At 37.2% G+C, this 14,684-nt stretch overlaps 1 long non-coding RNA gene across 1 annotated transcript; it reads right to left on the bottom strand.

Moving 5' to 3' along the window:
* Positions 1–1,071: 1,071 nt before the first annotated feature.
* Positions 1,072–2,842, bottom strand: LOC139706535 (uncharacterized). The gene is made up of 2 exons (XR_011708152.1): positions 2,596–2,842; positions 1,072–1,788 (listed from the first exon to the last, which is right to left on the bottom strand). It is a non-coding gene; the product is annotated as an uncharacterized lncRNA (long non-coding RNA).
* Positions 2,843–14,684: the final 11,842 nt, after the last annotated feature.

The following is a 14,684-nucleotide window of genomic DNA, read 5'->3' as shown; positions in this document are numbered from 1 at the left end:
AGAGGAGAAATAATTCAAAGCAGGTGAACATAACTCTCTTAAGATGTTTTGGTGTTAGGTTATAATCTCCATGGAGCAGTTTACCCATTTCTAATGTATAACAACAGCTGAGGTCTAGGGAATCACAAAATGAAACAATTAAAATGTTTAGAAATAGCCCGTTTGATGTGAACACGTGTTTTATGATGTGTAATTTCAAGAATGAGCCAAATGATATAAGGAAAGAGTTGAGTTCTCACCATGGCAGTAATCCCAGGGAAAACTTCTGGAAAAGGAATGTGTACAAACAATAAAACATGTCATGTAGCATTAAGGATTGCAAAAGAAAGAGGGGGTCAGCTAAAGTAACATAAACCTAGCATTGTATTTTCTCAGTTCTCTTTTTTTTTTCTTTTTCTTTTTTTTTCTTCTCTTTTTTTTTTCTTTTTTCTCTTTTGTTTTTTCCTTTTTTTTTCTTCTTTCTTTTTTTTCTTTCTTTTTTCTTTTTTTTTTTTCTCAGTTCTCTTGATGTTTTTAAGAAATAGATTAAATTTAGCACTGTGATCAATGCCATGATCAATGAGTTACCACACAGAATCTCCTGGCATCCTCACTAGTGGGAAAGGTGAGTATGGTGTGAATGTGTAAGGTATAATGTTCCATAGTCTGCTAGTGCCCTGTGCATATATTATTCTGTGATAGGATCTTGGAAATTACTTGTTTTTCTTGGGTTGTGTTCTCTCAACTTTCTACTTGTTCTCAAAACCACTCCAAACCCTTCCAGTGAATTCATTTTTTAAGTTGTTTTCTATTATACATAATAAAGAATTCTAAATAGTGTTTTATGTCATGGTACAAAGGGCTGGCACATTTTTCTATTAGTTTTCATATTTTAATTGATGATCTGATAAAAGTATTTTTATACTTTTGAAAACAAAGACTTTCATTTTTATTTCCTTCTTTAGCCTCACAGTTTAAGACGGAAGATTGCAGGCTGACAGTAGGCAGTGTTTTTCAACAGGGTGCCGCAGTCCGGCTGGCTGCAGCAAAATAACCGGGGGGTGACGAATAACTTGTGTACGTTGATACAGCAGGAGTAGGAGCCGTTTATTGCAGGACAGGAGCAGTATTTATACATTCCACACAGTTTATCTAATTAGCATAAACTAGATACATCAGTCAACCAATAAGGAATCTCCACACTTAATGGCTCGCTTTTGTTACTTCTCAAACCACTCCCTCTGGCATTTTGCCAGGCACCATCCAGACTTGTTTACGAACTCTAACATTCCCCTGGCTAAATGCCAGGTGTTATTTTGACTTGTTTACAGACTCTAACATTTCCCCCTTTTGTTTAATTTAAATAATGACCATAGTGGTTTTTACACAAACACCACAAATAACCTGCTACAAACAGAAAGGGAGGATACAAAATGCCACAATACCAAGCCAATTGATGGCTCCATGCAAGAAGCCCTTGGAAAAATTATATCAGCAATGACACCATTTGCAAAGATACAAAGAGTTACAATTTGTTGTAGATTACAGTTTGTTGTCTCAGTCCAGGTAAAGCAGTGTCTCAATAGATTAACTCACAGTCCAGGTAAGTTCACAGTCCAGGTAAGTTCTGCAGACAGCTAGCTTAAATCACAGTCCAGGTAAGTTTTGCAGGCAACTAGCTTGATCCGAAGTCTTGTCCGTTTCTCAGCTGAAGTCTTGTCCGGTTTTCAGCAACACTGGAAATTCTTCCACCTTGGTCTTTACCGGCACTGGGACGAAGGCAGGAACTCCGGATGGCTAAAGAAAATCCTGTAGCATTCTACTAAGAAAACAACCTTCTGAACAATTTAGTACATTATCTCAAGGTTTTTTTTTTGCATTTGAAATAAGCATTAATAGTGCTCATTACTCATCAGCTTCCAGGTGTGGGAGAACCATTGTAGCTTAGTTATTGGCATTGAAAATGACCAAACATCAGGGACACCAGTAGCATCTTCTGCTGGCTGTGGCATCCTGGGCAGCCCCAGATGGCCCTGGGGAGTGTCCCGGACTCAAACTGCTACTGGGCACAGGGAGCAAGAACCTGCGAGACTGTGCCTCCAGGTCAGGTCTAGATTTGGGCTCGTGGCAGTGGAAGAGCCAGCTCCCCGGCCAGGAGGCCAGGAAGAGCCAGTTGCCGCCACCTCTTGGAAAATCCTTGCTGCGCTGTGACTGGCTTGCACACTCGGCAGCCGCCTCTCCGCTTCACACACCCTCCGGTAACGAAAAGTATTTAGTAATAGCCTTTTGCTGCAACTTTTTTCCTGATAATCCTTCTTCTTCTGAACTTTCTTTTTCTTTCTGACTAGAGTTCCTGGGCTTTTATCAACATATGCCCTAACTATTCTTGGTTCCACTGGGGTGCCTTCTTCCCTTAGTAATTTACTTCTCACCCCTTCCATATTTTCATCACAAAGACAATACAATACACTGAGACAAAACAAGACACAAACATACTGTATCAATCTTCTCCATTTTCTTGAAATGACCATTTTTCCTCTCACCCTATCTGCCTAGGGACGAGCAGATTGCTCCCGTCCTATCTATGGATGGGCAGCATTTTTTTTGGTCACTTACCCCCGAGTGTCCCGGGGCTCCCCGTAACGGGCCACCATCTGTAGAAGGCCGGCTGGCTGCAAAATAACCGGGGGGGTGACGAATAACTTGTGTACGTTGATACAGCAGGAGTAGGAGCCGTTTATTGCAGGACAGGAGCAGTATTTATACATTCCACACAGCTTATCTAATTAGCATAAACTAGATACATCAGTCAACCAATAAGGAATCTCCACACTTAATGGCTCGCTTTTGTTACTTCTCAAACCACTCCCTCTGGCATTTTGCCAGGCACCATCCAGACTTGTTTACGAACTCTAACATTCCCCTGGCTAAATGTCAGGTGTTATTTTGACTTGTTTACAGACTCTAACAACAGGGCAGTAATGGCATTTTTAGTGAACTCTTCACTGTGCACCTTGTAGGGGGTTAGCAGGCTTGCCCAACACCTATTAAATGCTATCCTGATTGGAAAACACTGAACCAGAGGATTATGCCATTTGTGGAAGGAATTAACTTGCATTAACAATCACTATATGAATGCTTAAGTGGCTAGTGAATTAGGCTCTTTATGAGGGCTAAGATATTACTGATATTTACAATATTTAGCTATGTGTATTTTATATAAACATTTTCATTTGTAAATACAATAGAGAGAAATGGCATTGGGAATATCCAATGATCCCAAACAGAGGAACTGAAATTACAGTGTAAGCTAGATTCTTACTTTTTTTCTTTGCTGGTTCTGCCATTTATGTACTCCCTCACCCCGAGACTAGGGATTGAACCCACTGGTGCTCTACCACTGTGCTACATCCCCAGCTTTTTTTCCCTTTTTTTGGAGACAGGCTCTCAGTAAATTGCCCAGGTTTTCCTCAAACCTTCTGCTTCAGCCTTCTGAGTAGATGGGGTTACAAGCATGTGCCACCATGCCCAGCTATTTATCTGTTTTTTAATAAATTAATTGGGGGAGATGCCTAATATCTGTAATAAAATACTGCTATAGATAATTTGGGAACCACAGCTCCCTAGTGAAAATAATTCAGACAATTCCAAATTCTGATCTCTTTTCCCCAAGAAATTAGATTGCCCAGTCTCTGGATAAACACATTTCTTCTTAAATATCAGGTTATTTTCTTAATGACCTCAGAATCCTAGGAAGATTTATTTAAATTTTCTTAAAAGAAGACTCTTATAAAGTATTTTAAAAATATGTTCCAAGACAGGTTTATACAATGGAAAATTAAAGGATTCTATGAAAAAAAATTTCTCCAGAAAAGTCATTCTTGTTTTTTTTATCACAATATTTCTTTAAAAACATAAATCCACATTTTGGGGTTGATATAATGACAATTCATTTGTTTGGAATAAGGCTTTGCAATCTTTTTACAATGACTAATAATAGTTAACTATATTCTCTAAAGAATTTCAATCAGTGTTTATATAACTTAACTGAGGTATGTATAGTTATTGATGATAGTATTGCATTAAACATTGGGCACTGATTTTCTTACTAAGTAATTAAAAAATAATTTATTCTCTCCCTTTGCATGAGACAAACTCACCAAGATGCACTGGTTATAACCAATATGCATTCTCTTACCTTGGGTATTTGTAAACTGAAACAAACACTGTAATCTAAAACTCTTGTTTTTATATCTTTTCTTAAGTTTTTCTGGTACCTTTTTCTATTTTTCCATTTCCAACCCCTGAGGTACTTCCACCCTTCCCTGCTTCATCCACACCTTCCAAAACTGACCCATGGAAAGAACGTTCTGACACTAACTGGCCCTTAGTATTGAGTTGAGCACCTGCAGTCATCCACTCAACAGTCATACAGACCCCAGGACTCTCATGGCAGGAGGGCAGGCAGCTGCCTGCTGTAAGAAATGCAAGGCAGTGTAGGGGTTAACAGAGGGACTGGAGGGTTGGATCTGAGCCTTCTTTTCAGCTTGTGCTTTCTTTTATGATTTTCTCTATCCTACTTTGAAATAACATTATCTTATAAGGATGTTATGAAACAGATACGACATTGTTGCTGCCTATTATAGTACCTGGCATTTTATGACTCAAAAAATGGAAATAAAATAAAAACAGTAAAAGTAATGGTTGTAAAAATAGTAATAAGTTTTGTAAGAACCATTACTGACAGAGCTGGTTGGTTAAAAACCAACATTTTGTTTTAGACATCAAAGGCAACGGTTAGATATTTGCATTATATGACATGCTAATGAAGTCATAATCAGACATCTTCTCATTAGTTATTTCCAAAGTCTATTTCTCAGAACAAGACTGTGAGAAAGGTTTTGCTGTATCCTTTCGTAGATAAGAGAATTTATTTACACTGAATATATATATATATATATATATATATATATATATATATATATATGTATTTATACATGCAATATCATCAGAGTCTTTGGACAAAATCACCCAAAATGCTCCTATTTTTAGTTGCCTCTGTCTTTGGATCTATATTTCCTTGTACCTGTATCTCTCCTGCACCATATAGATCTGGACATGAAACTTTGATCATTGTACACCAAATAAACAAAACTCTCACCCCAAACTACAAGAACTAATATATTCAGCATAGTTGCAAGAAACAAAATCAACATTCAGAAAATAAATAGTATTGCTTGTTAGAATCTGTAAACAAGTCTGGATGGCGCCTGGCAAAATGCCAGAGGGAGTGGTTTGAGAAGTAACAAAAGCGAGCCATTAAGTGTGGAGATTCCTTATTGGTTGACTGATGTATCTAGTTTATGCTAATTAGATAAGCTGTGTGGAATGTATAAATACTGCTCCTGTCCTGCAATAAACGGCTCCCACTCCTGCTGTATCAATCTACACAAGTTGTTCGTCACCCTCCGGTTATTTTGCTGCAGCCGGACTGCGGCAATTGCTACACACCAAGAGGGAATCATCAGAAAATAAATAACTACAAACACATAATCAGAAAAGGGCCCGAGTTGAAGAGACTATTCTTTGAGTTTCATATAGCTGACTGGAAGATAGAGCCCTATAACCTAATAACACATTATATCTTCAAAACTCCAATGAAAGCAAGTCTCAGATTCTAAAATAACTTCCTCTCAAGTTCCTTAATCTTATATAAACTATGTTTAACCAGAAAAACAGGATTTTCCCCTTCTTTTTGAAATGAACCCATCTAATCAAGAATAGTAAATATTTTCCTTGGAAATATATCTCAGATCTAACATAATTTTACTGAAAGTAAGATGCTTATAGTGTTTTAGGATTATTGAACTTTAAAAAAATCTCACTTAGATCTTCTGGCTTGAAAAGAATGATTCTTGTTATGTAATAATTGAGCAATAATTCTTTACCAAGGTGCCTATCAGAGGATGTCTGTTTATGTGGAAGGAAATGTGATGGAGAAGGGAGGGGAGAGAAAATTCATTATGAGAGTTCTAAGTTCAGTGTCTAGGTTAGTGAATGAATCTGTAGGCTTGGGCTGAGGGCACCAGCTGAGATGTCATGGGGCACAGAGAAATTTAAATAGAGGAATATGGAGGGAATTTAAGAATGTTTATTCAATTAAATTCTAAAACAACTGGTATAAATACTGATAACTTTCATTCCAGAGATCACACCACAGCATTTGATTTTCTAATGACCTCAAAACAAAATTCTGCACCAGCACCTATCATATCAAAGAAAACTCCTTTCTTTATCATCTTAAAATTGGCTTTGTTGACATCTACCCTAATGATCCTGGGTGCTCCTGTTGCTCAGCAGCCCATGATAACAGATAGGCCAACTGCTCCCAGGTCAAACATGACAGAGGGACACAGGTAGAGACTGGAGTCACCCAGGAACAAACAGACAAAAAGCCCAGAAAACAAAAGCAAAAGAGCATGTACACCCAATTCATTTATTTATGTATGTATTCATTTATGGTGCTGTGGATTGAACCTTGGGCCTCATGCACACTGAGCAAACACTTTATCACTGAGCTACATTTCCAGCCCCATATATATTTTATTAAGTTGAGAAGGCCAAGTCTGTGTCCACTTTTTATGAGACATAAGCAAAGGGGTTTTCAAATAAAATATGATGATTTCTTAGGATATTTCTAGATATGAGGTACTCTAGCACAGGAGAAAGTTTAAAGTTTCAAGTTTCAGGAAGAAATTATCATGAGTAGATTGGTTTAGTGAAATTTCATTGAATCTTCAGACTTCTTGGACAGAGATACTGATTTAATTCCAGATGCTTTTGAGTTCTTCAAAACTTTCTTCATCTTCCTGCAACATTTCCTCTCTCTCTCTCTCTTTTGGGGTGGGAGGGCGGTATCTGTAAACTTTGCATTACTTACAGGTTCAATGCCTTATGAAGGCCAAGTCTTATTTTTTGTTGAGTACCATGCAACATGGAACTAACAAAATTTAACTCCTTCTACCTTGTTATAGTTTGGATCTTGAATGTCTCCTCATATTAAAGGATTAATCTCCAGCCCATGGTACTACTGGGAAGGGGTGGGACCTTTGGGGTGTGTGGCCTACTGGAAGGAAGTTAGTGCCCTTGAAGAGGATACTGGGGCCTTGTGCATGTGAGGCAAGTGCCCTAACACTAAGCTACATCCTTATCCCCTCTCCTTTCTCTTTATTAGCATTTATCACTACCTACATATAATGCAGTAGAATGTAAGCTTGATGAGTTCTGACAGCAGCAGAGTTCCAACACCTGGAACAGTGAATGGCTCCACAGATGTTTGTTAAATGAAAGAAAGAATATACTGGAATGTAGGAGACACAGTCATACTAAAACAGTGTTATGTTTCCAGGAATTCCTCATATCTATCTGTGAATGGCATCTAGCCTTCACTGGTCATTACTACTGAGCAAGAGAGAATGGAAAAGATGTTGAATGGGGCATGGGATGACTGGGCAGGTAGAAGAGAACTCAAAGGTGTTTAGAGGTAGTTTTACAATTTTTTCCTCAGGCATTATGATCATCATGACCCAGATGCATGGTATTTCAACCCCTTATCCATATTCCATTACAAATGGGAATAATGCCATTCACTTTTGCACTATCTAATGCAGCACCAAATCTGCTAGGAAAAAACGACTTAATTAACACTTTGTCCAGAGGTGCAACTGCATCAATCTTGGCAACTGATATTTCCCTAATTACTGTTAATTCAGGGAAGGTGCTTATAGTTACAAAGTGATATACTGAATTTCCCTGGCCGGTTAACCTACTGGCACCATTGACATCAGGTGGGTATTTGACAGTCTTTCACAGACAAAAACAAGCAAAAATTTTATGTTGAATTAGAAGAAAATATTAGTTAAAGTCTTGCTTGTATTGTATATAAAAATTGATCCCCCAAATTTAGGCAAATGGCCTACCGTCTCCACATTGTGGCAGAGCATGTATGATAACCATCACCTAGGAGAGCAAAATTATTTCTTATAAAGACATTATTTTTTTCCTGTTTTTTATTGGTGTATTATAATTGTACATAATGATGGGATTCAATGAATTGTTACATATTTGTACATGCACACAATATAATTTGACCAATATCACTTCCCAGCACTCCCCACCTCCATTTTTATTGGGAGTCCTAGGGACATTTCCCTACCTCTAACCCTTGGTCCCTTACCTTTCCTGATCTCCCTTTGATTTTTAGGAGATGCACCCCCACATTTCTTTTTCTTTTTCCTTTCTAGCTTTCGAATAGAGAGAAAACATATGACCCTTGGCCTTCTGAGTGTGACTTTTTTTTACTTAACTTTATTTGCAGGAAAAATGGATGGTCTCTAGTTCCATCTGTGTTTCCTGCAAATGCCACAATTTCAGTTTTTTATGGTCAAAAAAAAAAAAAACTCCATTGTGTATATACACCACATTTTCTTTATCCATTCATTCACTGATGGACACTTAGGTTGGTTCCATAGTTTGGCTATTGTGAATTGAAGTGCTATAAACATTGATGTGGCTGTGTCACTATAGTATGATGATTTTAAGTCTTTTGGGTATAAACCAAGAAGTGGGATAGCTGGGTCAAATGGTGGTTCCATTCCCAATTTTCTGAGGAATTTGCATACTGCTTTCTATAATAGTTGCACCAATTTGCAGTCCTAGACATTATTTTTTAAAGCAGAGCTATATCTGTATCTCAGGATTTCAATAGCAAAAAGGTAGGATAACTAAGAATTATTTCTACATTTAACTGTGCGTCATACTATGAAGAATATTGAATAGTTCCCAAAAGAGCTGATATCCAACTTCTCAGGAGGTTAAGGCAGGAAGATCACAAGTTTGAGGTTAGCCTCAGCAACTTAGAGAGACCCTGTCTCAAAATAAAGAATTAAAAAGGCTGAGTATGTAGCTAATGGTAGAACTCTCACCTAACATGTGTGAGGCCCTGAGTCTAATCCTAGCATCTAATCCCAATATTGGGAGGGAAGGAAGGAAGGAAGGAAGGAGGAAGGAAGGAAGGAAGGAAAAAAAAAGTGGCTATTTTCAGCATCTGTTGCCAGTCCTGGGCTCCATGGTTGAATCTAAAGGAGTTAATACATGATATTCAGTTTATATGTTTTCAATGTGTTTATATATATTTGTACAAATAAAAATATGCCATAAATTGAAAAGAAAATAATTTAGACTCTTCTGTTTTATATAGTCTCATTTTTTAAAAAAAATAACACAAATGGTAAAAATTTAAACTGCACAAAAGTGAAAATTGTCATCTTAACTCTCCAGTTTCCCAGTGCCCCACCCTAGAGATATTATTCTGACCAGTGTGTGTGGTAGCTTTTGCTATCAGAGATGGGATGTTTCCACGTGAAAATGATAGAAATGGGGCCTAGTGGAGACTTATGAACACATAGGTAAGCTTTAATTGGGGGCTTCACTGGGAGTGGAAGGGAGATAGCACCAACTGAGAGAGTGAAAAGTCTGCTCTCCCAACAAAGGGAAAAGCAAACTTTTATTGATTTGCTGGGGTGTGCTGAAGTGGTGAGTTTTCACTGGCCTTGGGCATAGTCTCAAGACGTTTTCCCTCTGTTGCAAGATACAGGCTAATGAAGACATGGTCAGCTTGTCCTAGAATCTGCTGAGCTACTCTTGCAGCTGGCACCAAAATCTTGTGATAGGGCTGAAAGACCTAAGATGCTTGGGCTGCTGCAGCTGCTGACAGCAGGGGGAGGGAAGGAAGGAAACAACTCGAGCTCCAGTGGGCAATCAAGCCAAGCAGTCTACACGCAGAGCTGAGTAGAATCTGACCTGAAGGTTAAGGCCGCAAAGGGGACACATGCAATATGAAGACAGAAATGCCAAGCTTTTCCATCCCATTCCTGTTATTCATCAGCCATCTACAGGCCCAAGTGAAGAGCCAGGGTTTCAGCAAAAGTGGCTTTCAGGTCCCTGAAGAGTAACCTAGGCAACTGTTATCATTCTAACCTACACATCAGTTTTTTCCTGAATAAAGCTAGTGGGAAACTAAGAACGCATTGCCTAGCTGTGTGACCTTAAAAATTAGTGGTTTTTAAGTAGACTAAGATGAGCAAAGCTAGAGGGTTTATTTAGGTTTTTCCTCAGTAACAATTTTATCTTGTGCAAACATTCTGCTTCTGCAGTTTTTTTAGGGTCTCATGACAGGTTTGTTGAAGGAACACAGGGGCGAGAGGAGAAAAACATGCCATACTAGAGAATAGCTTACTGTACCAGAGATTCATTTAATTATCCTGGTCTTTTGCCCCCATGGGGTCCCTGAATGTCTTACGTATATATCTCCCTTAAAACATGCAAGGGCTAGCATACTATGTACTCTGTTTTGGGTCTTACTTTTTCACTTAACAATATACATTTTGTAGATTTCTCATTTTAGTACATACAGTACTCCATTTGATTGAATGGTTACGTAGTGTTTCATTGTATGGACATATCATAATTTATTTAACCAATCCCCTGAACACTGATGGATTTTTTTCTTGTTTTTCTTTCTTTTTTTTCCCCCAACACTACAAATGATACTGCAGTGAATATTTTGTGGACATGTGGACTGTGGTAGGCAGATATAAAAAACAAACAAACAAACAAAATCCTTGCAAAGGTGTCCCAGCCTAATCCCTGGAAATGGAATAAATTGAGATACCGTACTGGGAGTATGTTATATTACATGGCAAGTAGGGCTTTGTTGATGTAATTAAGGTTAGTTATTAATTGACATTAAAATAGGGAGATTCTACTGGATTATTTAGCTGGTGAATAATTATCTTGTTTTGTAGTGAGAACATTTAAAAATTATACTTTTAGCAATTTTGAAAGATATAATATATATTGGCTGTAGTCATTGTACTGTACAATAGATCTAAAAAATGGATTACTCCTGTGCAGTTGAAACTTTATACCTTATTTACTTATTGATTGATTTGAATTCTCTCTATGTTGCTTGGGCTTGCCTCAAACTTGTGATTTTCCTGCCTCAGTCTCACGAGTAGCTGGGATTACAGGTGTGAGCCACTGTGCTTGGCTGATGGTTTTGTTTTTCTATATGCAAAATTTAAGACAATTATGCAGGGTCTGGTTCTACAAATCTAGCTACAAACTTAGTAAGATCTTGTCTCAAAATAAAAAATAAAAAGGGGCTATGATGTACCTTAGTGGTGGAGCCCTTGTGAGGCCCTGGGTTCAAACCCTGATATTACAAAAAAAAATCAGATTTATCTATATATTGTTTATGTCTTATGGATTTTATTAATTAATGTTTCCATCCCTTCTCTGAGACAAAACAATGTTCTCTCATATTATTTTATAGTACTTGTGTAGTTTCAACTTTTACATTTAATTCTTAGATTTATATACAACTTGCTTCTGTACAAAGGAGATAGCAATTCAAGTTTGTTTTTTAGTTCAGATGACTATGCAATTGTTTCAGTGCCAGTTATTGGAAGATCTATGTTCCCATCATTAAATATGTAAGACAAACCTAATTGTGCACTAAGTTCCTACATAGATATGAACACAATTCTGAACTCCTCTATTTGGTTTCACTAATATGTTTGACTTTTTAATAATATGCTTCATTGAAAATTTTCAAATGTTGGCCCTAGTTTACTTTTAAATTTTTTTTCTCACTTTTACTTTCTTTCAGATCTAGTGTAACTTACAAATAATTGTCCCCTATTTTCTAAGAAATGGTCAGTATTTCACCCTTTGTTTCATTTGGTCCTAACATATTTAAGGTATACTCTCATTATAAGGCATACCTTATTTTCCTGTTGTAAGATCCAAGTTGTTGCTATTTCCCAAGCCCAGGTGTCAATTCTTACTTGTTTTCACTGTGCTCACTCTTTCTCTCATGCTGTGAATCATTTCAGTCCTTTCATGGCCTAAAATCATGGGATAAAGTGAAAATGGGGCTTTTGTGTTCCAACTTCTTTACGTCTGAACCTTAGAGTCCTGTGGCCACATCTGTGGAGAGTTCTACTAGGGCTTCCTCTGTCTCTGATAAAGGTGTTTTTGTGTTTGAAGCCTTCTTGTGAATTTGACATGCTCTGCTAACACAGTGTGTTTATTTTCTATCAGAAATTTCTACATGTTCTAGAAAAACATCAATAATTTGTCTATAGGAAGGCAATGTTTTTCATTAGCTCATTTCAGAGCGATGATGATTTAAGACTTATCAGGGAGGGTGGAACTAGTTTGGAATTTGTAAAGTCAGTGTGATGTCAAAGGCCTTACATGGTCCTTCACTGAGATGTTGGGTAACGGTGGAGGAGAAAGATGAATTACAGAAATAAAGGACTGGAATGCCATGGAGAAAGGAGTAATATTTTTCACTATAAGCAAAGCTTTAATTTATTTCATGAGCAAGATTTATAGTGTTGTGAGTACAAGTGATAATCCTGCTTTATTGTAAGTCAGCCAGACAATTTAAAATGAAGGAACTCTAAAACAGTGGTTGAGAGTTTAAAGCTGAGATTCTTGCTCTTCCCTTTTTTTTTTTTTTTTTGGTGACTTAGGTGTAAGTAATTCCTTATGAGTCTCAGCATCATTTCCAAAATGGATGAGAGACTCAAACATATACACACACACACATACCTTGATTAAGAAAGAAAACCTATTGAACTTTAAACATCTAATGTAAAAGAGGGTTATTAAAAGAATAGCATAAGTTGTTTGCAACTCAATTGTAGTAAAGTTCAGTCAGATCTCACCAAATAATCCACCATTCTGTTCATCTCTCCACTTTGATTCAACATGATCATAACTGTGTTGTCTTATAGTACTCTGAAGAAAGACTTTCTCCATTTATTTATCATGATAACATGATTAAAAATGGCTACCAGGTCCTGAGTCCATTCAACCTCTCCAGTGTCTTGCTAGTATCTCTGTATCTTGGTTCAAATACATAGAGATTCAATTTTGTTGCCTGTCAGATTATGATTGAATGCCTTTAAATCAGTGTCCAAACTTGTTTGTATGGGTAGTGACCCTGTGGGTGGTGCAGAGATGGGGATATCAAATGGTACATTGCTCACTCCGTAGAGGATAGAGACCAGAGAAGGCTCTCTGGGAAGAGGGTATGAGCTGTGTCACTAAGGTGACTTAGAAGTAACTCTCTCTTTGTAATCCATTAATAAATGGTACTTATTCTTCCTTGTTATAATTAAAATAATTTAAAAATCTAAACCTAAATTGGGTGAACTAAGTTCTAATCTGTGGGGCTCATTAGAATTATCTGGAGAAGATTTAAAGATTTTCCATGCCTAGGCTGCATCCCAAACCAATTAAATCATAATTTCAGATTTTTTGGCAACAGGATCCGTTTTCAACACTTTCCATAGTTCCTAAGTAATTCCAAATATGTAACCCAAGCTGAGAAAAACTGTTCAAGTCTGTATTCTATTCTATTCAGTTGTGTGAACAGGTGCTATATCTCCCTGACCTTTTCTGTGGTTTGGTTTAAAGACTAATGAAAACATTTAATGAAGAAGAAATAGATGAGTATGTAGTTTCCTTCTGAATTGAATGTTCCAAAAAAATTACATATCTCACAGTGAACCTCTCTAGTTTTAGATGTGGAAATGTGGACTTTTTTTTTTAAACCTTTATGTGAAACTCCTTTGCTTTTGGTAAGGCCACTTCTATCTCCTCAGGCAAGTGGTGTATCAGGCTTCCAGAAAAAAAATTGGATAAGAAAGGGAAAATACAATAGACACTAGTATGGCCCTATGTATAAACGTGGCTGTATAACCAATGTGATCCTGCAATCTGTACATGTGGAAAAATAAGATTACGTATCCCATTTGAATCAAATGTATGATATGTCAAGATAATTGTATTGTTTTGAGCAACTAATTAAAAAAATTAAAAAAAATTAAAAAAAGAAAGGGAAACTTATGAGGCTTGTGAGTTGGAAAATCTTAATGATTACTAACTAGAAAGTGTTCATTTCTTCTACACTACAAAATCAAACTCAAAATAAGTAAATATATGCTCAAAGTAGTCTCTCCAACCCCAATACAATTTCTTGTACTGTCAGTCTCTGTATTCAAATTAGTTTTGCAATGATCAGTCAGATTTAAAAAATGCAACATATCCCAGAGAATAGATGTCATACTTTTGATGTTGCTATGAATGAAGTCAGCTGGTGGCTGTTTCAGGGTTGGAATACCATAGCACAGTGTGGGATTCTTTGGTGACTCTAGGTGTAAGAATTAGTTTGGGGATGGTGATGTGAGTTACAGAGCAAGGAATGGAGATCATCTAGTAGTGGCGATTAACAGATGGTGGTCATCGGAAACTGGGGTTGGAGAAGTAATTGATGGCAAGTAGTTCTTAGAGAGTCTGATTTCAACTCATCATTGTTCTTACTATAAATTATCTTCCTGTGTGGACTCACCTATTTTTATAGATTCAACCCCTGTCTTTATGTAGACAATTTTCCCAGCCCATAGATATCAGACAGATTTCTCCTGAAGCCTTGGACTCACATATTCACCTGCTGTTTGAATGTACCAGAGGTATCTCAAACTCAACCTGTTAAAATGTGAACACATCATTATTTCTTTCTCCCATCTTCCCTCTGTCCTTGCCCTCCAGAGGACAAAACACAAATCTGC

Source organism: Marmota flaviventris, chromosome 7 (assembly GCF_047511675.1).
Source record: "Marmota flaviventris isolate mMarFla1 chromosome 7, mMarFla1.hap1, whole genome shotgun sequence".
In the NCBI taxonomy this organism is placed as follows: Eukaryota; Metazoa; Chordata; class Mammalia; order Rodentia; family Sciuridae; genus Marmota; species Marmota flaviventris.
Note: the sequence above shows the minus strand (reverse complement) of the source record. Positions and strands in the feature narration are given on the sequence as shown.